The following is a 24,502-nucleotide window of genomic DNA, read 5'->3' on the forward strand; positions in this document are numbered from 1 at the left end:
CACTGGGAGGCAGAGGTTGCACTGAGCTGAGATCACGCCATTGCACTTCAGCCTGGGTGACAAGAGTGAAACTCTGTCTCAAAAACAAAAAACAAACAGAAAAAAAACCATTTGTGTCTGAAATGCCTGATTATTTTTAGCCACAGAGCAGGTGGTATAAAATATTATAAAAGCAACACTTCTAAGCATCTTTTCAGTTTATTAATACTCTTTACTAAATTTTAAAATAATTTTTTATGATTTGAAATGTTTATATGTGAAATTGAATTAAGAATTAAGAAAATTATTCTTCTAATTTTTTCATTAATTTTACACATTTCCATATGGAAACCGTGCGTCTTTTGCACAACACGGCTATCCCTGCACTAAGTGTGGAGATGGTTGGCAACTTCAATTTTTGACATTACACAGTTGGCACCACTTGCATCTGGCATTTATGTCAGTATCAATCATAAGTCATTCATATTTTGTTGAAATAATCAAGTTGTTTTTAATTCCAGCAATGCAGCTTTTTCTAAAAAAAACAACTAATTCTTGCCAATCAAACCCTGTTCCAGGCCAGTTTGGTATTTCCAACACCAGAAGATGCTCCAGACATTAGATCTTGTCCACATTGTCTCAGAAGATGCATGTTTATGAAATTTAAAGCAAGCATTCCTACACGTATCCAGAGTGATTTTTTTTACAATATTTTATTTTAGATTCTATAGCTACTACTTACATAAAAAGTGCAGTGCACCATAACAATAAAACTAAAGGTTTCTCAGAAGACAGTACCACAGAAAGCCCATGTATCTATAGTAGTCGCAATGGTCAGTATCAATCAGTGTGACTCAGTGAGCTTACCCTAGAATTTATATTATAATAAAAGATTACCAGTTATCACAGCTACTATTATACTTTTACTATGTACCAAGCACTATGGAAATATTTCAGTGTTTTCACCAACAGTCCGGGCTTACGGCGTGTCAATGCAAGGCCATCGGTGGGAATGGTCGCCTGGCACGAGGATTCTGGATTGTGTTGGATGGAGTTCAATTATCATTCTTAAGGGCTATTCTTTTCAAAACACACATGACTTTTTTAACCAACTTTTTGTGATATAATTGACATATCCTAAATTTACCCATTTAAAGTGTATAATTCAGTGGTACTAGTACATTCGCAAGATTGTGCAACCATCACCTCTCCCTGACCCCAGAACATTTCCAGTCCCCCCGGAGAAACCACATTCTCCTTAGCAGTCCCTTTCCATCCTCCAGCCCCTGGCAGCCACTGCCTGACTTTCTCTCCCTCTGGATTTGCCTGTTCTGGACTTTCATGCGCGTGAAAGCAGACAGTGTGTGGCCTTTTGTGCCTGGTTCGTCCCCTAGGCACGTTTTCAAAGTCCATTGTGTTGGAGAATGTGTCTGTACTTCTTCTCTTTAATAGACTTTGTTTTTCAGAGTAGTTTCAGGTTCACAGCAAAACTGAGCAGAAGGTCCAGAGATTTCCCATCTACCCTCTGCCCCTCAACACACACACAGCTTCCCTCACAACCCACGTCCCCACCACAGTGTGCACGTGTTACAGTTGATGAACCCACAGTGACACATCATTGTCACCCAAAGTCGACAGTTTACAGGAGAGCCCCCCGCCTTAGTAGTGTGCATTCTATGGGTGTGGACAAATAATGATGACACGCATCCCCATTGTCATATCTGCCTACTGCAGGTGATGTCTTCACCTATCAGAAGGTCAAGGAGCTGCTTCCAGCCATTGTCCCTCCGCCACCATCTCCAAGCCTTAGCCGTGAGCCCTGCCTACACCAGGTGTTCTGAGGCATTGCTGTGTCCTGGTAGACTTTATCTCTGTGATGCCCGTTCCGGCCCAGTAACCAGACTGCATCGTTTATTCTATATATGAGGCTATGCTGAGGCTATGTCATAACTTTCCGCGTGTCTGGGGGCTTAGTCATTGTAGCATTAGATTAACATGTTTAGGGCCGGGCGCGGTGGCTCATGCCTGTAATCCCAGCATTTGGGAGGCCAAGGCGGGCAGGTCATCTGAGGTCAGGAGTTCGAGACCAGCATGACCAACATGGTGAAACCCCATCTCTACTAAAAATACAGAAATTAGCTGGGTGTAGTGGTGTGTGCCTGTCATTCCAGCTATTTGGGAGACTGAAGTGGGAGGATGGCTTGAGCTTGGGAGGTCAAAGCCGCAGTGAGCCATGATCAAGCCAATGCACTCCAGCCTGGACAACAGAGCGAGATCCTGTCTCAAACAAACACATTAATTAAATATTCTGATTCTCTTCTTTCTTATGATGTTTCCACATAGACAATTTTCCAGCATCCAAATAGAAGGCGGCTGGAAGGAGAATACATAGTAAAGCTGTTCTCATTAACTGTATCATTTGCTGACTAATATTGCCATAGGATTGATGAGCATGACAATTATTACAGAGAAGAGGGATTTCTTACCATCCCTCTCAACTGTCTAAATATTTAGACGTGTGTATCTGAGCCATACATATTTCTCTTCCTAGTTATTGAGTTCCCAGCTGGGCCCACAAACAGCATGAGGGTTTTGTTGACAGTGGAGAAGAAAGGCCTTTTTAGAGAGCTACAGAGAGTGGAGCTTCCTACACTGGCTGGGATTCTTTCTGCAGGTGGGAGAGCTGCTGGAAGTGGAGGGATTTCTGAAGTCGGGTGGGGAGCAGGGAGCTTTTATCAGCCCAAGTGGGTATTTCAAGGCTGAGACTGGTGCTCAGTCTCCACATCAGACCTGCACTCACTGCTCTGGGACTTCCAGAGCAATGTTGCCCCAACTGTCAGGACTCTGCAGACCATGAGGATGGCAGTCCTGACTCCTACAAGTGACCACATTTAGAGCAGACCCCTGAGCCCCACTTCTTCTCCAGCAAAAGCACCAGCTCTGAGGCTCCCCCAGCCCTGAGTTCCGAGGCCCCTTGCCCAAGGAGAACGAGGAGAAAAGAACAAATGAGCTGAGTATAGACGTGGCTGCTGTTCACCCCTAAGGCTGGAGAGCAAAGGGCAGTCTGGCGGCTCACCCCGGAGCACGGAAAGTGCAGGGAAAGGGCAACGGAAGCTTGGGGAAAATGCAGCTCAGACTCAAGGACTTAAAAGTGTCTACCCCAAAATCAATGCGACTTAACGATGCCACCAGCTATGACACTAACCGTCTCCTGCCTACCCGCTACAGTTGCCTACATTTTGATTTTGGTTTCATAGATCTGGAAGAAATCTGCTTGCAGTCAGAAATGTTAGTGAGATAATCCCAGAGAGATAAATATCTGCCGCAGTCGTTTAAACATCTGATGCCGCCTCCACCCATGACCCCATCCACAGCTCGCCTGGCCTCGCCTCATCTCTGCCAACCTAAATTCCTCCTGCTTCAAGTGAAGCTCTTTCCCTATAATTTTCCTTCATCTCCTGATCAATAAAACCTAGATTTACAGGCCAAGAGCAAGCAAACAAAAAGTACCCGTGAGCTTGTCTAAACTAGCTTTCATCGAGAAATGCGGCACAAATAAAATGAGTGATTTGTGAGGTGTAAGCTTTGTTTAACTGGGTTTATTTTGGTTGAGAAGCAAGCTCACATTAACTTGGCCATGCAGGAGTGATGTGACTGTCCCCCGTTCTGTCAAAAACAACAGCAGACTAACCTCCCTGGCCTCATAGCTGGCCACTTCTGAGGATGGGGCAGGGCTTACCATGCACTCAGGACTACGAGCCTTTTCCAAATGTTCTCTTGTCTACAACCCTCCGAGCATGGTGCAGATATTAATTAGTGTTTCTAACGCCTTGCACTGTCATTATCTGTTGATGAAGAGACAGACGTGTCTCCGACAACATCCAGGCCAGCCAAGGTGACATTGCTTTCCTTTGCTCCAAAGCTGTACTCTGTGCCCTAGTTGCAGTCATCCACACAGAGTCATTACCATCTTACTTTTGGAAACATTCCCACTCCACTCTGTTGCTGTCCCCAGCACTGTCACTGCAATAAGATAAGAGCCCCAGGCTGGGTCTAGTGGCTCACGCCTGTAATCCCAGGACTTTGGGAGACCAAGGCGAACCTGAGTCAGGAGTTCGAGACCACCCTCTCAGCACCATTACCCTGGCCAACATGGTAAAACCCGGCCTCTATTAGAAGAACAAAAATTAGCCGGGCATGGTGGCATGCCCCTGTAATCCCAGCTACTCGGGAGGCTGAGGCAGGAGAATCGATTGAACGCAGGAGGTGGAGGTTGCAGTGAGCTGAGATCGCACCACTGCACTCCAGCCTGGGTGACAGAGCGAGACTCCGTCTCAAAAAACAAACAAAAAGAGCCCCAGTGCACCTCCAGTGTCCTGGGATCCTGCAGCTCCCGCCCTCCTGGGTGCAGGTCCCTAACTTCCTCCACCTACCCACCCACCTTCACCCCCACCTGCCTGCTCCACCCTCTTCTGCTTCCCAAAGCCACGGCCAGACGCACCTCCCCCGACGCGGCCTGGCTGGCCCTCCTCTGCTCAGGAATGCACTCGGGCTGGTAATTACTGGCCACGTCAGGTCACCAGCTTGTTTGTCTTGTTCTGGAGACTTCCGTGTTTTCTTGGCTCCCGTGTGAGCTTGGTCACCTCTGAGCCTCTTGCATGCCTCTCTCCTTTCCCCCAGCCGTGGCTCCGGCCACCAAAGCCAAGCCATAGCAATGTCCACTGTGTGTGGTGAGAACACTGCACCCAGAGCTCTGCAGTGCCTCTTACCTCACCCAATCACCACACTCAGCCACACACAACAGGCAAGCTCAGTTCCCACTTCGCACACTGGAAAACAGCCTCAGAACAGTCCAGCAGTTTGCACAGGATTACATAGCTACAGCCTGGCCCACCCTTTGGTTCCTCACTGCCATGGTGTGCAACCTCCTCTGAAGCCCGGAGGCCTCACTCTCTTCTAGTTCCTGGAGCAGTGACTAAAAGACCCCGATGTGCAGGATGTAGACTAGATATGAGTTGGGGTCCCTGGCTTAAAAGAGCTTGTAATTAATTAAATCAGCAGAAAAGACAAAAGTAATAAAAAGAATTGTCATTAATATAAGGTAGCAAATGATTAATACCAAAGAAGTGGCAAAGACAGTCGTCGCTGTGGAAGACGGAAAATGTGTTTGAGGCTGGCGTGGTGCAGGGAGCACTTCTTGGAGAAGGGGGCCTCTGAGCGAGGCTGGCAAGGTGGGCATGCCTCCGTGTCTTCGCGACCCTGGGGGACAGGCCTCCGCTGGGAGGACCACAGCATCCTCTGGAGCCCTGGGCTCTGGCGCTGTGTTTCTCTGTGTTGCTGCTTAATGGTTTCCTAAGATTCAGTCTGTCTCCCTGACAACGCTGAAGGTGTTATCTTACAAATAGAAAAAGGCCCAAATTTTTAAAATATACACTTTGATTTCCTTCACAGCCAGGTTGCAGTGTGATTGTGAGGCCTGGCATGGGACTTGGCAGCTCCTGGTGCCCAGGGAACTTGGAACTGCGCTGGGGCCTGTAGCAAGGGGCCCACGGAGAACTGAGGGTTGACCTGGGCCTCCCTCCAAACTCTGGGTGAATGGAAATATTAATAGCTGTCTGGCAGATGCACTGATTTAACTCAGGGCAGTGATTAATAGGTCTTAGCCTGTTCGTGTGATTATAACAAAATACCCGAGGCTGGGTCATTTGTGAAGAACAGACGTTGAATCTCACACTCTGAGGCGGGGTCCGAGATCAAGGTACCAGCAGGTTCAGTGTCTGGTCAGGGCGGCTCCTCTCAGACAGCGCCTTCTCCATATCCTCACATGGCAAGCGGTGAGGAAGGGACAGACTCGCCCCTCGATCCCCTTTCTAATAAGGAGCTAATCCTCCTGCACACCCTCCTCTCAACACCATCACACTGGTGACCACATCTCCACATATGAATCTTGGTGGACACATTCAGGCCACAGCAGACGTGATGGAAAGGATAGTTCAAAACATAAAAATGGCCACAATTGTAGTAGCAAAAGGCCAGCCTCCTGTCTGGACTGACACTGGGCCTTCTGCTGTGGCTTTCCTGAGAGCCTCACGCCCCTCCTCATACGCAGGCCTCCTTCATTCTCTCTGGGGTCCTGGGCTAGGAACCTCCACGCCCACCACGCACTGTTCATCTTCTGCTGCCCCCACAGCTTAGACGGCCCGCTCACCCAGCATTTCCCATCTGCCTCCTACACCAGCTCTTCACATCTCAGCTTAGCCACGACTGTCTCTCGGAGCACTCCTGACCTTCAGACTGGTCTAGGGGCTTTCCTATGCACCTCCAAGGCAGCCTTGAAGCCCCAGTGGTCTTTCTCCCCACCAGGCTGTTTTCCTAAGGCAGGAAGTCTGTATTTGGTGCCATTACACACTGGGTGCTGACCAGGCTGACCAGGCCTACCCTCAGGGACTGTTTGTGAATAGCTGAGTAGCAGGGGCGGTGGGGAGACCTCAGCTCTGCGTTATCCATCCACTAGCAGCCATCCCCTTGTCTGCCATGGTAGAACGTGAATCTTAGCAGAAACGAACAAACCACCCCCATCATAAAACTGTATGCATTCCTACTCAACTCATTATCCATCAAGATGTGAATTTATAATCCTGGTAATTACTAATCAATAAAATTAGACCAGATAAGTCCCTGAATTGTCATATGTAAAAATGAGAATGTAAAAAGAGCTAGTTGAGAGGTCACAACACAGAGGAGGTACTGGCATGGTAGTCACACGTGGAACCCCAGCACTTCGGGGGGCTGAAGCCAGCCCGGAAGCTCTAGCCTGGGCTACACAGTGAGGCCCCATCTCTCAAAAAAAAATTAAAAATTAGCCGGGTGTGGTGGTGCATGCCTGTTGTCCCAGCTACTCGGGAGGCTGAGGTGGGAGGATCATGAGAGTCCAGGAGTTTCAGGCTGCAGTGAGCCATGATCGTGCCACTGCACTCCAGCCTGGGCTATAGAGCGAGACCCTGTCTCAAAAATAAATTAATAATTTTAAAAGCACACGTACAGAGGAAGAAGGCCTGAATGATTCTGAAAGCCCATCCTGCACCTGCTCTCCCCACAGAATGACTCCAGCTTTGCCTGGGCACTCACAAGGAGAGCCAGGCCCAGGCCGTTCCCACAGTGATGCGCCATCAGGTGAAAGAGCCACGTCCGCTCCCACACTCACCGTCGCTGCATCACACGTGGGCAAAGGAAGAATCGGAAACTAAAGGTTGCCAGTTACCTTTTCAGGGAACTACATGTCCCTATTTGTTTTCTAGATTGAAATGAATGGCTTCAAGGTGTTTAGAGGCTCCTGTCAACGCCCCCTCATGCTTGGAAATGAATGCAAGCTGCAGATTCAGGTTGCCTTCTCCACCTGCTGCAAATGCACCTTTAATGGCTGGCACACATCACGTTTTCCCGGGGAGCTGATGAGTCACCTGCCTTTCCACTCATAGGCTCCCGCCCACCTCAATCCATCCTTCTTTGTGTCTCTACAGGTAGAGAAAATTGCCTGCATTAGCTGCCCCGACAGCACCCACTACTCCCAAGGGTGAACATTCAGAAGCGAGAAGGCGCACCTCTCAGAGCTGGTCTGGACCGCTACAACAGGAAAGGTTAGAATAATTTCTAAAGCTAGACCTTCTACCAGGCACTGACTTAAGAACTTTTGAAGTTATTCTAATTGGCATTTTTAACGTTTCATCTTTGAATGTTTAAAAATATTCATTTAATGTAATTGTCAAGTAGGTAATGTGATCAGGCACCACCAGCTCATGTCCCAGCTTCTGGGCAGGTGCCTGTGGCTTCACAGCTTCCAGTCTCCAGCAGAGACTGCCACTCATCGTTCCCAGCAAAGCTCCGGAGTTCATCTGGAACCTGAAGGGCAAGCAATCCAAGTAAGTTAAGCTGAGAGAGAGAGAGAGAGAGAGAGAGAGAGAGATACAGAGAGAGACAGAACTGTCCTCCTTAATAACAAGAGATAATTTGTAGTGTCACCTTCAGCAGTAACTTTAACCATTTTGGAATATCATTGACATCTGTTCCAATGGAAGTCTCTGATAAAGAAGTCTTTATCAATATCTAAGTAAGTTTTGACCTTCTATTGCATGCCATTTTGTAAGAGCAGAGATATTTCATATTGCTTCTTACCTCCAAGAGTTTCAGTCAACAGCTAAAATGACTCTTCTTGAAATAATGTATGCTGCTTTGAATCTACTCCTCAAAATTTACACCCCACTTAAAATGCTTTCCCAATTTTCCCACTTATCTAAGGCCTTGCTCATAACCGAATCCTTTGAAAAATATTACCATTTTCAAAATGTTTCCATATGCTTAACTTTCAATATACCTGCACCAGGCACTCAGCATGAACGAAGTCAAAGCAAGTCCTGTGCTGCATTTCCCCAAAAAAGCCTATTCTGTCCAGTGTCACAACTTGAAGCACATCAATCTGAGAACATCCCAGAAAGAACATCATTTCATCAGTAACTATGAGGAGATGATATATGTTTAGCCTACAAGGAAGCAGATGCAAAACAATGTCAGTGAATGCTTACATGATCTTTTGATGAAGAAGGTCTTTTTTTTTTTTTTTTTTTTTTTTTTTTTACCAATAATACAAAAGCAAAGACAGAAACAATAAGGGAAACAGTCATTACTTTTATAGCTAAAAGTGTAAAATCTCTAGATGCCAAACTTCAATTAACAAAATTGCAAACAAATGAAAAATCCAAATGAAATACTTGCACTATGCATGAGAAACAAAACATTTATTTTCTAGCATATTTGATTATTTTAACAATCAGTAAGTAAAAAAGATAACTCCCATAGAAAAAAAGTGAAGCCAGGGCGTAATTGCCAACTCATTAAAAATATGTAAATGTATAACATTTATATTAAAATGAGAGATATAACAGCAAACATATTCATAATATTCAATCTTTCTAGAGTTCAAAGAGGCATGTATCAAAAAAATGAGAAACCAGTTTTGTCATTGGAAAAGTTGTATTTATTTTTTATTACGTTTTGATAAAAGCCTATTTTTGGTGACAGTCTGACAAATCAGATGCTCTGAAATATGGGTGGAGGAAATGTAAATGTAAATTCATGCAACTTTTCTAAATATTGACAAAACTCAGTATTTACCAGGATGCTTAAAGATTTCAAACACTTTGGCCGGGCATGGTGGCTCATGCCTGTAATCTCAGCATTTTGGGAGGCCGAGGCAGAAGGATCGCCTGAGGTCAGGAGTTTGAGACCCGCCTGACCAACATGGTGAAACCCTGTCTCTACTAAAAATACAAAAATTAGCAAGGTGTGGTGGTGCACACCTGTAACCCCAGCTATTCGGGAGGCTGAGGCAGGAGAATTGCTTGAACCAGGAAGCAGAGGTTGCAGAGAGTGAGCTGAGATCATGCCAGTGCACTCCAGCCTGGGCAACAGAGGGAGGCTACATCTCAAAAACAAAACAAACAAACAAAAAAAGATTTCAAACACTTTAACCAAATTGTTCCATACCTGGAAATCTAAGGAAATAATCAGGAATGAGCAAATTTTGGAATTCAAGAATATTTGTTGTAACATGATTAGTAACCACAAACCAATGATCTTAAATGTTCAAGAACAAAAGGGAGAAATCAACTGAGTTTATTCCACATTTGATAGAAAACTACAGAGCCACTAGTACAAATGGGATTTTCAAAAGCATTTATTAACCTGGAAAAATGTTTATGCCATTGTTAAGAGAAAAAGCAGAATAAACACATTGCAAATAATAATGATTTCATCAGGAATATGTGTTAAAATTACCTATGTATCTATATTTATTAAAAGTTCCGCTCACCGACATTTTAGATATACTGAGAACCACCAATATGCCGTGTGATCCCAATTCTACTGCATACAAAATATTGAAACAAAATCCACAAAACACTCATTGCGTTTTTGCCCTACTTTATACATTCATCATTTTAAAAAAGAGGACATTTTTTTTTTTTTTTTTTTTTGAAACAGAGTCTCCCTCTGTCGCCCAGGCTGGAGTGCGGTAGCGTGATCTCAGCTCACTGCAAGCTCTGCCTCCCGGGTTCACGCCATTCTCCTGCCTCAGCCTCCCGAGTAGCTGGGACCACAGGCGCCGCCACCACGCCCGGCTAATTTTTTGTATTTTTAGTAGAGATGGGGTTTCACTGTGTTAGCCAGGATGGTCTTGATCTCCTGACCTCGTAATCTGCCCGCCTCGGCCTCCCAAAGTGCTGGGATTACAAGCGTGAGCCACTGGGCCTGGCCAGCAATTTTTAAAAGTACAAAATGAGACCTTTAATCTGGCATAAGATATGCCACTAATATTGTTTTTCTTTATTTTAGATTCCATTTCTTTGTTTCCTTTTTATTTTTATAGAGATGAGGTCTTGCTATGTTGCCTAGGCCAGTCTCAAACTTATGGCTTAAAATAATCCTCCTACCTCAACCTCCCCAAATGCTGGAATTACAGGCCTGAACCATCGCTCCTGGCCTAGATTTCATTTCTTAAATCAAATTTTCCTTTGATAGCTTACCTCATACCCAAGCCGAGAGCCACTTTGGTAGCACATTGAGATACACAATTGCTTGCATCTTTTATTGATGCTTTTCATCACTTTTCAGATTGACAAAAATTTCCCAAGAGACAACCGAAAGTTAAACTCAATGTTCACATAATGTTCACTCAATGTTTAAGAAAATGTCATGTTTTCTTTCCTAATTTAAACATATCTGTCAGATAATAAACACTGACTTTTTTAACTTAAGGACTATGTTTTGCTGAAAAAGCTTTTTTTTGAACAGGAAAAGGCAGTTAATGAATTCAAACTTTCTCCTCTTCCTACTTCTAACTCATGAAGCTAAAAACAGTTCATTGTATCATAGATCACTTTCTACTCTGACAACATGGACAGAGCTCACTTCCTAGAGTGGCAGAAATCAAACACACTTGCTAACAACATAAGAGTCATATCTATTAAGAGCTCCTAATAGCTTATAATCAATCAAGTTAAAATCAGTTAAAAATAACATGTGTTCCCTTTCTGCTAGGATCCAACTCATCATTTAGGACGTGGTTGGAATAGGAATTGCTCAGTGGAGACTAACGCTAACTCTTTGTGCTCCTTCTTTCCCTCTTCGTATTTTCTGCTTTCTCTCTCCCATCTACATTGATACAGCATTGCCTGTTTTGCCTCTTAACTGAGCCCGAGATCTCAGGGTGCAAGGTCACAGATTTCTTGCAAAGCACAGTCCACAGCTGGTGCCAAGACATGTGATCGGGATGCCTAACCTTAACTGACACTATGAGCTACAAAACTGACAAACCCCAAAGTTACTGAGATTTTAAAGGTGCTCAGCTCTCATGGCATATGTTTAATGCACGAAAGAGCACGTTCTTGAGATTGTTCAAATTAACATCGGCCAGCCTGCTAAATACTTACCCGTGCACTTCTGGATCAAGCTCTGTGGGCATAGCGGGTCATCTGAACTCGGGTAGAAATGTGTTTTGTCATCGATAACTTTCCCGCTGTGGCTAACCAGTGCCTGCTGTCCCCATGAATCTCCTCCTCTGCGCAATGTGCATGAAGCCCGTGCTCTTCCTCATAGCCCTCTACCTGTAATCCCAGCACCGAGGCCAGCTTCGCGGGCAGGCGACCTCCTCCGCACACCGCTCCCTGTTCCCTGTTGGGTTTAATTAGGAATGCAGCCTTCCCAGTGTTAAAATAAACCTATGTCTGCAAAATAGGACGATTCAACTAGACAGTTGTCATGATTGCAAAAATGTCTTGATTTAGAGATACCTATTTTTCCCTTATTATCTACTTTCACACATGACTAAAGCAAATTATAACCAAACCTCATTAACTTAGAATTATACAAGTAAGCCTCATCTAATTCATTAAAATCTGAATTACAAAATATGTTAAGAGAAATACAACATTACTTTTTAAAAAAGAAAACAAAAACAAGACAGAATTCATTTGTAATTTGGTATTTGTCTGACTTTCCTATGAACTATTAGGATGTTTTTCTTATATTTCTCTGCAAACCTGTTCCGTTTTCCACCCATGATTACAAGCTGCATAGATGATCTACTTCCCTTTCTAGATTGTGACATCTTTGAATGTAGAATCTGTCCCCATTTATCTGGTAATCCCTGCTGGCGTACTTGCTGCACTGTGGCCATCAACGGGTGTTTCTTCAACATTTAATAATGGTGCGATTTAACAAAATTCTATTAAATTTGTTTCTCTCTACATGGAAATGTAATTTTATCTTATTAGAACTATTTCACTTTTAAACAGCCTAAAATAGCACTCTTGGAGTGAGGAAATGAACATAAACTAAGAAGACACCTGTGGGGACCTTTGTCCCAATCCCCATCGTTACTCTTACCAGCCACCTGGCGAGGATACAGGCTCAAAGGCAGGTGTTAGGCTGAGGTCACCCGGTCACCAGGTCCAGGGCTCTCAGATGCCCCGCTCTCACCACTGCCACATGCGAGAGCAGAGAGAGAGCTCCTTAATGCCCGTTTATTTAGCATTTTGATCTTTTTCTGATTTCTTATAATTTATAAATTTGAAGAATGCCTTCTTCCGAACTGGCGGGGGGTGTAACCAAAGCCTGGAGGCTACTGTTCCGACGTCTTTGCGGCCAGAGCTTCTTTTACTATCCTGAGTCAGAGCCTCCCGAAGCCGCAGAGGAACGCCCACAGGGGGTGGGGTGGGGACACCGCGCATTCAGGTCTCACCATCTGGGGACCCAGTGTGCTGTGGTGCCCTTGCTGAAGGAAGGCTAATTGTCCTAATGTGACCAAGAGAGCCTTCTCACGGCCACGCACAACGACAGAGACCATGTCAACGAGCATCCCAAGGTAGGACAGAGGCAGAGTGTTTCGTATTCTCTTTTACAATTTGGTGGCAACTGCTGGAGAGGCCGGTCTAATTTGTAAGAAGTTAAACAAAGAGCCTTAGGAAGACAAACAGGAGAAAGAACCTTGGATTTATTATAGAATCCGAGGCCTGGCTTTTTGAGCCAGGCTTAGTTTAATTAGCATACACCATAATGCTTGGCACCGAGGAGATGCTTAATAAATATTTATGCACAAATGAATGAATTTTGAGCACATCACTTAACCCTTTGTACACTCAGTCTCCACGTCTACAAAATAGGACGATTCAACTAGACAGTTGTCATGATTGTAAAAATGTCTTGATTTAGAGATACCTATTTTTCCCTTATTATCTACTTTCACACGTGACTAAAGCAAATTATAACCAAACCTCATTAATTTAGAATTATACGAGTAAGCTTCATCTAATTCATTAAAATCTGAATTACAAAATATATTAAGAGAAATACAACATTACTTTTTAAAAATTTAATAAATAGGATGAAGACATAAGTAAGATTAATTAGATAAAATGATTTGTACATTTATGTTCCAGATTGATAAATCCAAACTTTAAAATGTCCTAACAATAAAATATAGTTCTGAGTTTGGATGCTAAAGACTTTCAGGGTAGCTCCTTTGTGCTTCTTTCTTTCTCCTTCCTTCCTTCCTTCCTTCCTTCCTTCCTTCCTTCCTTCCTTCCTTCCTTCCTTCCTTCCTTCCTTCCTTCCTTTTCTTTCTTTTTATTTTTGATGTTTACTTTTGTTTTTCCAACTAGAAACTAAGCCTCTGAAGTCAGGGAGGATGCAGTATAGAGCTTGTGAGATTTTGAAAATGTGCAGAAGTATTGCAGAAGCTTCTACTCAACAGTTGCTATGGACTGAACTGTGCACTCCCACCCTGCAAATTCCCAGGGGAAGCGCCACCCCTCAGCATGACTACTTTGGAGCAAGGGCCTATACGGAGGTCTTTAAGGTTAGATGGGGTCATAAGGGTGGGACCCGGAGCCAACAGGATTGCTGCCCGCGTAAGAGGAGCTGCCAGAGAGCTCGCTGTCTCGGCGCACATGCGCAGAGGGACGGGGGCAGCTGGGCAAGTCCGGAAGCCTCAAAATGCAATCGGCCTGCTGCCCCCTGGATCTCGGACTTCTGGCCTCCAGAACTGTGAGGAATCAATGTAGGTGGTTTAAGCTGAAACTACCCAGTCCACGGACAGCAACCCAGGCAGAATAATACAATAGTAATTTCAACACCACACAAATATCTCCTGTCTCCTTGTAGACGAAGCAGCTCCGACCCACAGACTCTGGTCTCACTCAAGGCTCACTAGAGATCCAAGCCCCACCCTCCCCATCCGCCTCTGCATGCCACCGTCCACCCCTATGCTGCCATCCACCCCTGCACACTATCCACTATCCACCCCTGCACTAAACCAGTCACCCCTACACCCCCACTATCCACCCCTACCCCTATCATCCATCCCCACAACACACCATCCATTCCTGCCATTCACCCCTCATGCCACCATCACCACTGTACTCAATCATCCACACCTCACTCAACCATCCACCCTTACCCCTCATCATCCACCCCATACCCCATCGTCCCCCCTGCACTCAACCATCCACCTCTGCTCCCCACCATCCACCCCTACCCTTCACCATCCACACCTCACTCAACCATCCACCCTTACCCCTCATCATCCACCCCATACCCCATCGTCCCCCCTGCACTCAACCATCCACCTCTGCTCCCCACCATCCACCCCTACCCTTCACCATCCACCCCATCCTCAACCACCCAATACTACCCCTCACTATCCTCCCCAACCCCACCATCCAATCCTACCCCTATCATCCATCTCCCCACCATCCACCCCTACCCCTCACCATCCACCCCTACCCCCCACCACCCACCCTACCCTCTCTTACTCAGGACATGCACCCCACTTCAGGCACCTGCCCAAAGCCCATGCATCCACCAACCTGCCTGAGAGAGCAAAAGACCCTTCACCTAAATTCTTATCTACTCTTCAAGGGTTTCCATCCATTCCACTCACCCTCTGAGTTATTGCCATTGCAGTGGGGGAGACATTTCACTTGAGGGAATAAAGGGTTTTTTCGGTCCCCTCTCCCTTAAAAAAATTTGAAGGAGTTGAGCAATGAAAAGCTGCCCTTCCCTTAAGACACAAATACATTGACCCAGCATAGTGTACTAGGCAGTACCCTAGCATGCAGCAGGCAAATACAGAGCACCTGCGTCCACCTGAACTTCAATCAACCACAAAAAATTTCTTAACTTATACTAGATCTAGATGACACTATATACAACCCTACTCTACTACCATGTATTAGATTATGCCAAAAAATAATCCATGGTCCTTGTAAATGCACACTTACCTGGCACACTATATTTTGCTTGCTCTATCTGGCAACTCCTTCCATAAGGGAAGTCTGAAGTGAACAGTCGAGCTGGGAGAGCAGAGTCATGTGGGCTGGGGGAATGATGGGGTCTCACAGTCGTGCCCATCAGCCCATTGACCACACCTGCATGGCACAGGGAGAGAGAGGGGAGGGCAGGTGGGTCCCGGCACAGTCACCCCTTCATCAGCCCTTCAACCACAGCCTGCACGGCACTCATCCCATGAGCTGTCACCCAGCACCCACCAGGAACTAAGCAAGAAGGACATGGCTGTGTCCTCAGGGAACTTAGGGAGGACAGTATCTCCCCCACAACACAGTTCAATCGAACGTGCCAAGGGGCAGGTGTTAGTCTAATATTAACCAGTGCTGGGAACACTGCATGATCTTAGTTCCTTCTTGAAACGTTTGTTTTCAAAGGGCTGAAGGAAAATACATCACAGTGAAACAGAATTTGAACCAGCCTCTGGCCCTGAGCACCAGTGCACCAAGCAGATGCTGGAGCAGCCCCAGTTCAGGCAGCAGCACATGGGGTCTGGGGGCAGCCGGGGATCCAAGCTGAGCCTGGGACACATGTGAGGTGAGCGGCCAGCAGCACACCCCACTGTCACCTGGTGCCTTGGTAAACGAGGCTGCCAGAAAAAGCAGGGATTAAGCAAGCGTTTATTTTGCCTGGGGTCATCATTTTTGCAATATAAACTTGCGTCATTAATTTGCACAGGCATCTGACCACTTTGTGAAATGTGGAGTTTCTGAGGGTGGCAAGGCACTTAGAATCCAGCACCTTCCTGTGCTGCCCACTCTGGCAGAAGCCCCAGGCAGAGAAGGAGGCTGCAGAGAGGTAGACTAGATGATGAAATTTCTGATTTTGTAACTCGAGCCTTCTTTCTCATTAATTTTTTTCACTTTTCCCTTTTTATGGAAATAGAGCACACATACAGAAAGTACATTTTAAGTATCAGCTTGATGAATTTTCACAGCCCGTGCTCACCCTCGTCATCAGAGCCAGGTGAACAATCTGAACACACAGCAGCCCTGAAGCCACTCCCAGGCACCAAGCTCTGCCACGCCCACTTCTGAAGGCAGAGAGTCATGTGCCTGTGTTTTTGCACTTTATACAAATATATTTTGTCTTACATCTTAATTGCATGTGTTATTTATCCCCAAGTTCCCTGAGGACAGAGCCATGTCCTTGTTCCCATCTGATCAGTTCCTGGTGGGTGCTGGTGACAGCTCTTGGGATGAGTACACACTTGCTAATGAAGGGGTGGCCGTGCCCGGACCCACCCGCTCCCTCTCTCAACCTCCCTGTGGTTGACAGGTTGCTGGGCATGGCTGTGGGACACCATCAATGATTACTCTCCCTTTAACCCTTTCAGAATCAGCAACACAAGCAGTGCTTTCAACCCAAAAAGTACCTTAGCACCAGGCCATAGAGATTTTGCAAAAGCCATGGGAAACGGAGCTGGTGCAAGCGGAATCTCTGTATTCGAAATGCCTGGTACCAGAAGTGTTCTCAATGTTTTATTTTTTCATATTTTGGAATATTTGCGTATACATAATGAGACATCTCGGAGATGCTACCCGAGTGGAAACACCAGATAAATTCATTCTTTATATACACATAGCCTGAGGTAATTTTACACAATTTTTTAATAGTTTATAAATGTAACGAAATTTTGGTTACATTGTGACTGCAACCTGTCACATGAGGTGATATGGTCTGGCTGTGTCCCCACCCAAATCTCAACTTGAATTGTATCTCCCAGAATTCCCACGTGTTGTGGGAGGGACCGAGGGGGAGGTAATTGAATCATGGGGGCTGGTCCTTCCTGCGCTATTCTCCTAATAGTGAATAAGTCGCATGAGATCTGATGGTTTATCAGGGGTTTCTGCTTTTGCTTCTTCCTCATTTTCCTCTTGCTGCCGCCATGTAAGAAGTGCCTTTCGCCTCCCACTGTGATTCTGAGGCCTCCCCAGTCATGTGGAACTGTAAGTCCAATTAAACCTCTGTTTCTTCCCAGTTTCAGGTATTTTTTTAATCAGTGACATGAAAACGGACTAACACATGAGGTCAGGTGTGGAATTTTTCACTTGTGGCCTCAGGTTAGTGCTCTAAATGCTGTAGCTGTCAGGGCATTTGGGATTCCAGGTTTTTAAATTAGGGATGGTCAGCCTGTATGGCAAAAAGCTAGGTGCGGCATCCTCCAGTCCGCAGGCCTGAACATTGGGCTGCTAATGCAGGAGAAGGCAAGATTGATCTGATGTCAAATATTGAAACTGAAACGTGTCAGTGCCCGTGTGGATCAATGTTTCATGTGAGGACAATGCTGACATTTTTCTAACCAGCTGGACGATTTTAAAGCATTGTGCTGAAAGAAAGACAGAGAATTATTATTTTTTTAAAAATCTCCCTAGCTTATAAAGTTTAACACTGAAATACAGTCCTTAAGAATATCTTCTTCTAAGTGTGGTGTACAAATTCCATTTCTGCGGTGGTTTGAGGCTGATGTGCTTCTACAAGATGGTTTTGTGGTCTGGTCTAGCTAGGCAGACCCTTTTGTTTCTGTTTCCAGAAATATGTCAGGCATGTTGTCCTGTTGGCAACACTTTAATTCATCCTAAACTGTTGCCCTACAACACTTTAATTCATCCTTGGTCACAGTTTTCCGGGGCCTCTAGGCATAGGCGTTGATAATCTACACCTGGTAATACCAACGTCTGGCAGTCCAGCCTGACAATGATTCTACCACCTGTCAATGGAGCAGGTTTCAATGTAAACAAGTGTGTGAATAACTGCTGAAATATGGATGCTTTATTGCCTCAATGGAGGCCACAGCTTCCTTTCTTTCATGATAGTACCTGAAATAGTGTTTGATAAGAGCCTATCCAAAGTCCTCCTCACATTCAGCATCTTAGAGTCCAAAAGAAACGTGTTGTTGGGGTTTCTGTTCCAATTCCAGAAGATCCAAGCAGATCCTGGGAGTCATCATCATTTTCTCCTGCTCACATCACAGAGTGTGGTTCTGAGACCCTCTAGCTGTCCCAGTCCCCTATGCCCAAATTAATTCATTCACTTCAGTGCTTCAAAAACTGTCTTTAATTCTCACAAGCCCCAGGTTGATGCATTCTTCTGAAATCCTTGCTTGATGACACTAAGTAGCCATTCCCTGCCTTTCTCGGTCACCGCACACTTTCTATTTTCTCATTGCACATAGTAAAATATGTAATTTTATATTTGCTTTTCATTTTACTTTCCATCTCCTTCACCAATATGGAAGCTCCAGGAAGGGAGAGGCGATGGACTTTCTTCCCCTGTTGTTTTGCTACCGTCACGCACACAACGCCTGAATTACAGTCGCTGCTCAATAAACATCTGTTAATGATGGTAGTGGCGCAGGGGCTCGGTGCGGGTGAAAATTTCCCTGTATTCCTCTTTAGCTCAGCACTCAGGGCATATTCCTTCCTGTGCACAGTGGAAAGTGACTCTGCTGAGCCCTCAGTCACCGCAGCCTCTGCAGAGGTCCGGGCACACGGCCACCTCAGAGCCCTCCTGCAAGCAAGCAGCCTCGCACGCAACCTGGAGAATGTGCACATGCGTGGGACTGGCCCTGGTTCCCGCCACACTGGGAGGTGGCCTGTGCAGAGTTGTCATATAACAGCCCTGCCCAGGGGAGGGTGGGATGTCCCGGTTTCACATGGGTAAGATTCTTTAGGGCAGGCTCCCTACAACACTTAGCAAATAAATAGTGTTTATTCATGTGCTCATCCAAACATTTGTTGCCCAGTGCAAATTCACTAGAATCATAGTGTCAAACAGCTGGACGATCACTCATCATCACACATAGGCTTGAGGAGTCCCAGAGCTAATGTCAGCACGATGATGGATGGACGAGTGAGAGATAATTAGATAATAGATTAATAGAGACAGATAGATGGTAGATAATGATGATAATGAACTTAGGTATAGATAGACAGTAGATGTGGATAGGTAGGTAGGTAGGTAGATAACAGATTAATAGAGATAGATAATAGATAGAAAGATAATCAATTAATAGATAGATAGAGATAGATGAGAGAGATGACACTGGCTTTATCATTTATTATTATCATTTCGACAAGGCAGAGACCCCAGCCCATGGAGAAGCTGTTGGTGGTGCGGCTGGGGTGTGCAAATGTTTATACACATGTGTGTTTTTGAGGGGGAAGAGAGGAAGGAAATGGGGGAGAGGAAGGAAGAAAAACAATGGGTCAAAGCACCCAGGGCTGCCATTCACGGGTCCACGTGTTACATAGGTGGTTATTTGGATAGATGCTGCTGAAAGCTTCTGCTACCTTCCCCAGGTCAGGAATGAAACACACAGGCCCTGGTGGGGGCTCTGGTTTTTTCTGGAATTGTTCTGCTGGAACCTGCTCTCTGTGAATTGACGGCTAATGAGACAAGCAGCTGGAGTAAATGAAGGGCAGTGCTCTCCTCCCATGTCCATCCTGTGGGCTCCTCCTAGGCCGAGGAAGCTCGCTGCCCAGGCTGGGACAGACCCCCAAACAAGGGGAGCTGACAGCTCCACAACCCTCAGCCCGTGGGGACTGAAGCAGGTGAGTATCCACACAGCCTCTCTCCTTTGGACCAGCATGAACTCTGGAGGCGTCTGGGTGCAGCTGCCTCAGACCCTACTGTCTTCAACAGGGACTGAGGTTGCAGTTTAGCTGGCTTTCCTGTTCCTACTTCCTCGGGTCCCCCTCAAAGGAGCCCCCTGCACCCCTGTGCCACCTCACTCTGGCTTGGCCCTGCTCCTCCAAACCACCAGGCCTGCCCTCCCTTGTCCTCACAGATCTGACAATCTCCACAGTGCTGTGCAGACTTCAGCTCCAAGAAGCTGCAAATGATCGAGATAAAATCCTTTCCTGAGAGCGTCATGAACCGTGGCCTATTTGAGGGCAAAAGAGGAAATGAGAACCAAGACAAGCCAAGACTTCCAAGTGAGCCCTGAGACACCTCTCAGCTGGCTGGGTGGCCAGAGATCCACCCTGCAGGAGCCGCACCGAGGCAGGTGGGCCACATCTCCCAGCAAGTGGCACACAAGAAGGCTCCTCCCAAGAGGAGACATCTGTGGTCTTCCCAGAGCTAAGGCAGCAGGTCCAGGAGCCCAGCCAGTCACTGGCCACCTGCAGGCCTCTACACTGCAGACCTGGCCAAGCAGGCGGTGCCCATGGCCCCTTGCGAGTGGGCCCAATGTGGTGGAACAGGCGGAACCTGGGCAATTGTCCTGCACTCTTGGCCAGCCAGTCCGTGGATGCTCCTGCCAGGCAGGAGGACCGAGCCACTCCCAGTCTGGCCAGCGCCAGACTTTTCTCAGATCCAGCCACGCCCTCTCTGGACACGGTCTGGACACTGACAGACCGAGCAGGCAGTCGCCTCCCCTGGCTGGCTCTGACCTCCTGCAGCACAAGGAGAGGATGCATTGCACTTCCAGGCGTCCAGGCACTGAGGGTCACTGCTCCATTTCTTTCTGCTAACACTAATTCAAAACAGGGCAGGGAGCAGCTAGGCAGCAGCTGGGAGAGCTGCGGACCCCTTCACCCAGTTGCTGGTGGGCTCCATCCAGCCATACCGCCCACACATGCCCACCTCTAGCTGCCTCAGCCCAGCTGCACGGATGGACTCAACGGCAACTACTGCAGCAGCTCCCAGGGGACTCCTCACGGTCAGCTGAGCTTTGCTTTGAGTCAGCGTGCACGGTTCCCAAATGTCGGTGGTGATCTTTGTAAGTGAGGTGGGAGGTCACCACAGGAAGAGTGGGGAGGCATCCTCCCTTCCCGCTGTTTCCCGCCTCTTCCTCCTGGCCGTTGCCTTTCCGTGCTGTCCTCCCTGCTGCCTGCCCCAGCCCACACTGAGCAGGGTGTGGGCGGGGAGGGGAGCGGAATGGATGGAAGCGGAAAGGGTGGTGCCATCGTCTCTGGCCTAGCTTCTATTTGATCATTAGTTTCAATTCAAGAAAACATTCTTTAGAGGGAATTTTAAAAATAAATCACATGCACCTCTTGAGTTAAGAAAACCAAGTGTCACAATCGGTGTTAGAGGTAAGAGGAGGAGAGGGGACGGGAAAGTGAAGGGGCATGAGAAAGGTGGATGGGACCGAGCGTCTATATATAGCCGCACACATGCTGGCCCTCCCAGTCCACAGCACCAGCGGCATCTCCCCCACCCTACAACGTGGAGGTGGACATTGCCCCAAGGTGAGGAGCACATCAGGGTGGCTTCCAGGTTCAGCTTCTGGCTCAGGCCCCAGCCTTCATATGCGCATTCTGCTCTAGAACATTCCTGTTCATGCGTGGTCGTCATTCACTGGTGGCCGCTTAGGTGCACTTCTCAATGGCAGCGCTCAGCACGGAGTGATGCTTCTGAGTTGCAGTTTCTTCAGTGTGGTTCCCACAGCCCCTCCCAAGGCGGAGGATGCTGCCAAGGAAACCGAGTCACCACGTTTGCTGGTGAGCTATAGAGTTATCAGTGAGGTGTGGATTTCTGAGGCCTCCGGCGGGAGCCCGAGTCAAGGCCCTGAGTGTCTAGACCAGCCAGAGTGTCTGAGTGTAGGTCAGCAAACACGGGCAAACGTCTAGGAGGTGGTGTCCTACAGGGAGCCGAAGGCCCGTGGAACGTGACCAACTCAGCATTCCACTGGAGGCTATAAAATCAAACAGCAAACTGTTTATCATGAATGCAGGATGTGGGCAAACTCACACTGCCCTGCCACCAATAGGTGTGCTAACAGACATCACTCCCTAGCTCCGGGCTCCTTAAAGTTATCTGCTTAAACAATCTAGCCCCTATTGTCCAAAAAATGCAAGCCTACTGTGAAGCAAACGGCAGACTGACAATTACCCAGCAATCACCCCCTCTTTCTCACTATCTCTTTTGCCTAATAAATATGGAGGGTTGTGTAAAGCTCAGGGCCCTTGTCCACTAAAGGCAAGGTGCCCCCGACCCCTTCTTCTAAATATACTCTTTTGTCTCTTGTCTTTTATTCCTGCTTTCGCCCCCGTTTTCTCAGTCCAATAGGTCTGCAACAGTGTCCCGAGGATATGAATCCTGAAAGGCAACTCTCCACGAAGCAGGTATTTACCAAGTTAGTGCATGTTCCCTGGGTATTAAGGGAAAATTGTAAAATGTTCTTTACGGGGGTCCCTGTGCTGTGTTGCATGAGAAGAGAGGGTGTCTTTTTACTTTTTAAATGTGGCTCAATAAAATTTTAACTCACACATGTGACTCTCATTGTATTTCTATTACACAATGTGCTTTTTACCATGTCAAAATATCCGGTGGTTTCAGTCAAATTGGTTAGTTAGCACCATGTTCAAGAAAAACTCTACTTTTAGGAAGGTACTAAATGGTTGGTTGGTTCTTTTAATGGAATTATATAACTCGTTATCACTAATTTGGCTGCAGAATAGGAGTCTGGGGGTTGGCTATAATGGCCTCTGAGGTCTTCTAAGCCTTATAGCTCCGTGATATTAAACTTAGTAAAAAGATGCTAAGAGATTCCTAGATGACAAGCCAGAAAGTATTCGCAGCCTCATAAAGTAGAGACAACTCAGCCGCTGTGAAGTGATAAACGTCTCCTCCGCCAGGTTCGTAGTCTCCTCCGCGAAGCCTCAGTTTTGGGTCCAGGGGTCTGGCTCCAGTTCCCCACTCTGGGTGGGAGCTTTGCAGGCATGGGTTAGTTATTCAAGTTCCGGGTGCCTGGGTGACCCATTTGTAACATGGAAATAGCAAAAGTCCCTCACCAATGATATCAAAGGGTAGTGATACGAGACTAGAGAAATGTGAAGATGCTTTGTAAAATTCAGAGTCCTAGATATTGGGGCTTTCCCCCTCTAGGTAGAAAGTTATAAAAGAAGGTGGCATTGACTAAGAAACAAAATAATCATATTAATGAATAAGGCGGGAAAGATTTCTGAGATTAAATAAAATTTTCACAGATTGATTTTTTCAATTCCATATTTATCATCAGAGTCAAGCAGAACTCGGAACGGATCCTTATGGTTCCGAAAGTGGCCTTCCGTGGCCTGGAGTTGCTGAGTGGAGATCTAGTTCTGCGTGGGTATCCTGCTGGGTTACACCTGTTTAATCTTTGCCTTTCTTTTGCCCAAAGAGTCAGCGTGTGAATTTGTCTATGAGGAGAACGACTCAAATTAATAACGAGGTGTTTTTTTTGTTTGTTTGTTTGTTTAATCTTTGGAATGTGCCACATCAAGTTCTGCTCCATTTCCTGGTGATTCAGATTCTAATGATGACCTTCACTCTCCCAGAACGCCCGCCTGTGACTGGCAGCAGGCCCTCTTCGCCATCCACAGGAGCGGGCACTGCTCCAGGCACACAGCCAAGGGGGATCAGCCCTGGGGAGGGGGCCGCAGTGCACCGCCGCCTGGCATCTTTCTCCCCCTCCCCGTGGGTCCACACCCCCTGACACCATCTGGCTTCCCTCGCGACAGCCCAATGCAGCAGACAGATGGCAGCGTTTAGTTTCCACAGTGATGAGCAAGCCAGGGGCCTCCAGCCAGTGCAGGGTGACCCAGGCGAGCCCTCAGAGCCTGGCGTGGCCCGACTCTGGCTGCGCGGTTGCCCCTGGGTTGTCCTGACTGACATCGCTGGGTCCCTGCCTCTGCTTCATTTGGGAATCCTTTGTTGTTCAGTGACCAGTGAAATTGAGAAAATAAGCAGTGTGCTGATGTCATGGAAACAGTATATAGCAGCTAAAATACACCAGCTTTTCTGTTTTTCCGGGCCCATATTCTACCAGATCGAGGAATCCATGGCTTTGAGTATCAGCTGCCCACAGCTGGCTTAGCACCCTGCCAGAGGCCATGAGGAGGGAGGGAGGCAGGTGTGGTCACCATCCTTTAAAAATGTAGATGTGAGACCAGGAAACACACCTAGCAGAAACAACAGGAGTAAAACTGAAGAAAGGAAAACAATGCCAGGATGAAGTTTTTGAGAAAAGACTCCTTAGAGGAGAGAGGACTCCCATCTTACCCCCCTCACTGGGAGTGCCTAATGCCTAGTGTCAGGGCGGCGCTCTGAGCTGTAATTATCTTTCCTTACACCTACTAGTCCACAGAGGAAAATTAAAAGGTAAAACTGTTCAGATCAACCAGGCGCGGTGGCTCATGCC

General features: G+C 46.7%; 1 pseudogene across 1 annotated transcript in view; it reads right to left on the reverse strand.

Moving 5' to 3' along the window:
* Positions 1–4,457: 4,457 nt before the first annotated feature.
* LOC126952452 (putative uncharacterized protein AFDN-DT) overlaps positions 4,458–24,502 on the reverse strand; it is a 46,432-nt pseudogene continuing 26,387 nt past the window's right edge. The window contains exons 2-4 of the transcript XR_007724884.1: positions 15,312–15,458; positions 8,351–8,516; positions 4,458–7,878 (exon numbers count right to left, since the gene is read on the reverse strand). The product of XR_007724884.1 is annotated as a putative uncharacterized protein AFDN-DT (transcript). The remainder of the gene's footprint in view (positions 7,879–8,350; positions 8,517–15,311; positions 15,459–24,502) is intronic.

This window comes from Macaca thibetana, chromosome 4 (assembly GCF_024542745.1).
Source record: "Macaca thibetana thibetana isolate TM-01 chromosome 4, ASM2454274v1, whole genome shotgun sequence".
Taxonomy (NCBI): Eukaryota; Metazoa; Chordata; class Mammalia; order Primates; family Cercopithecidae; genus Macaca; species Macaca thibetana.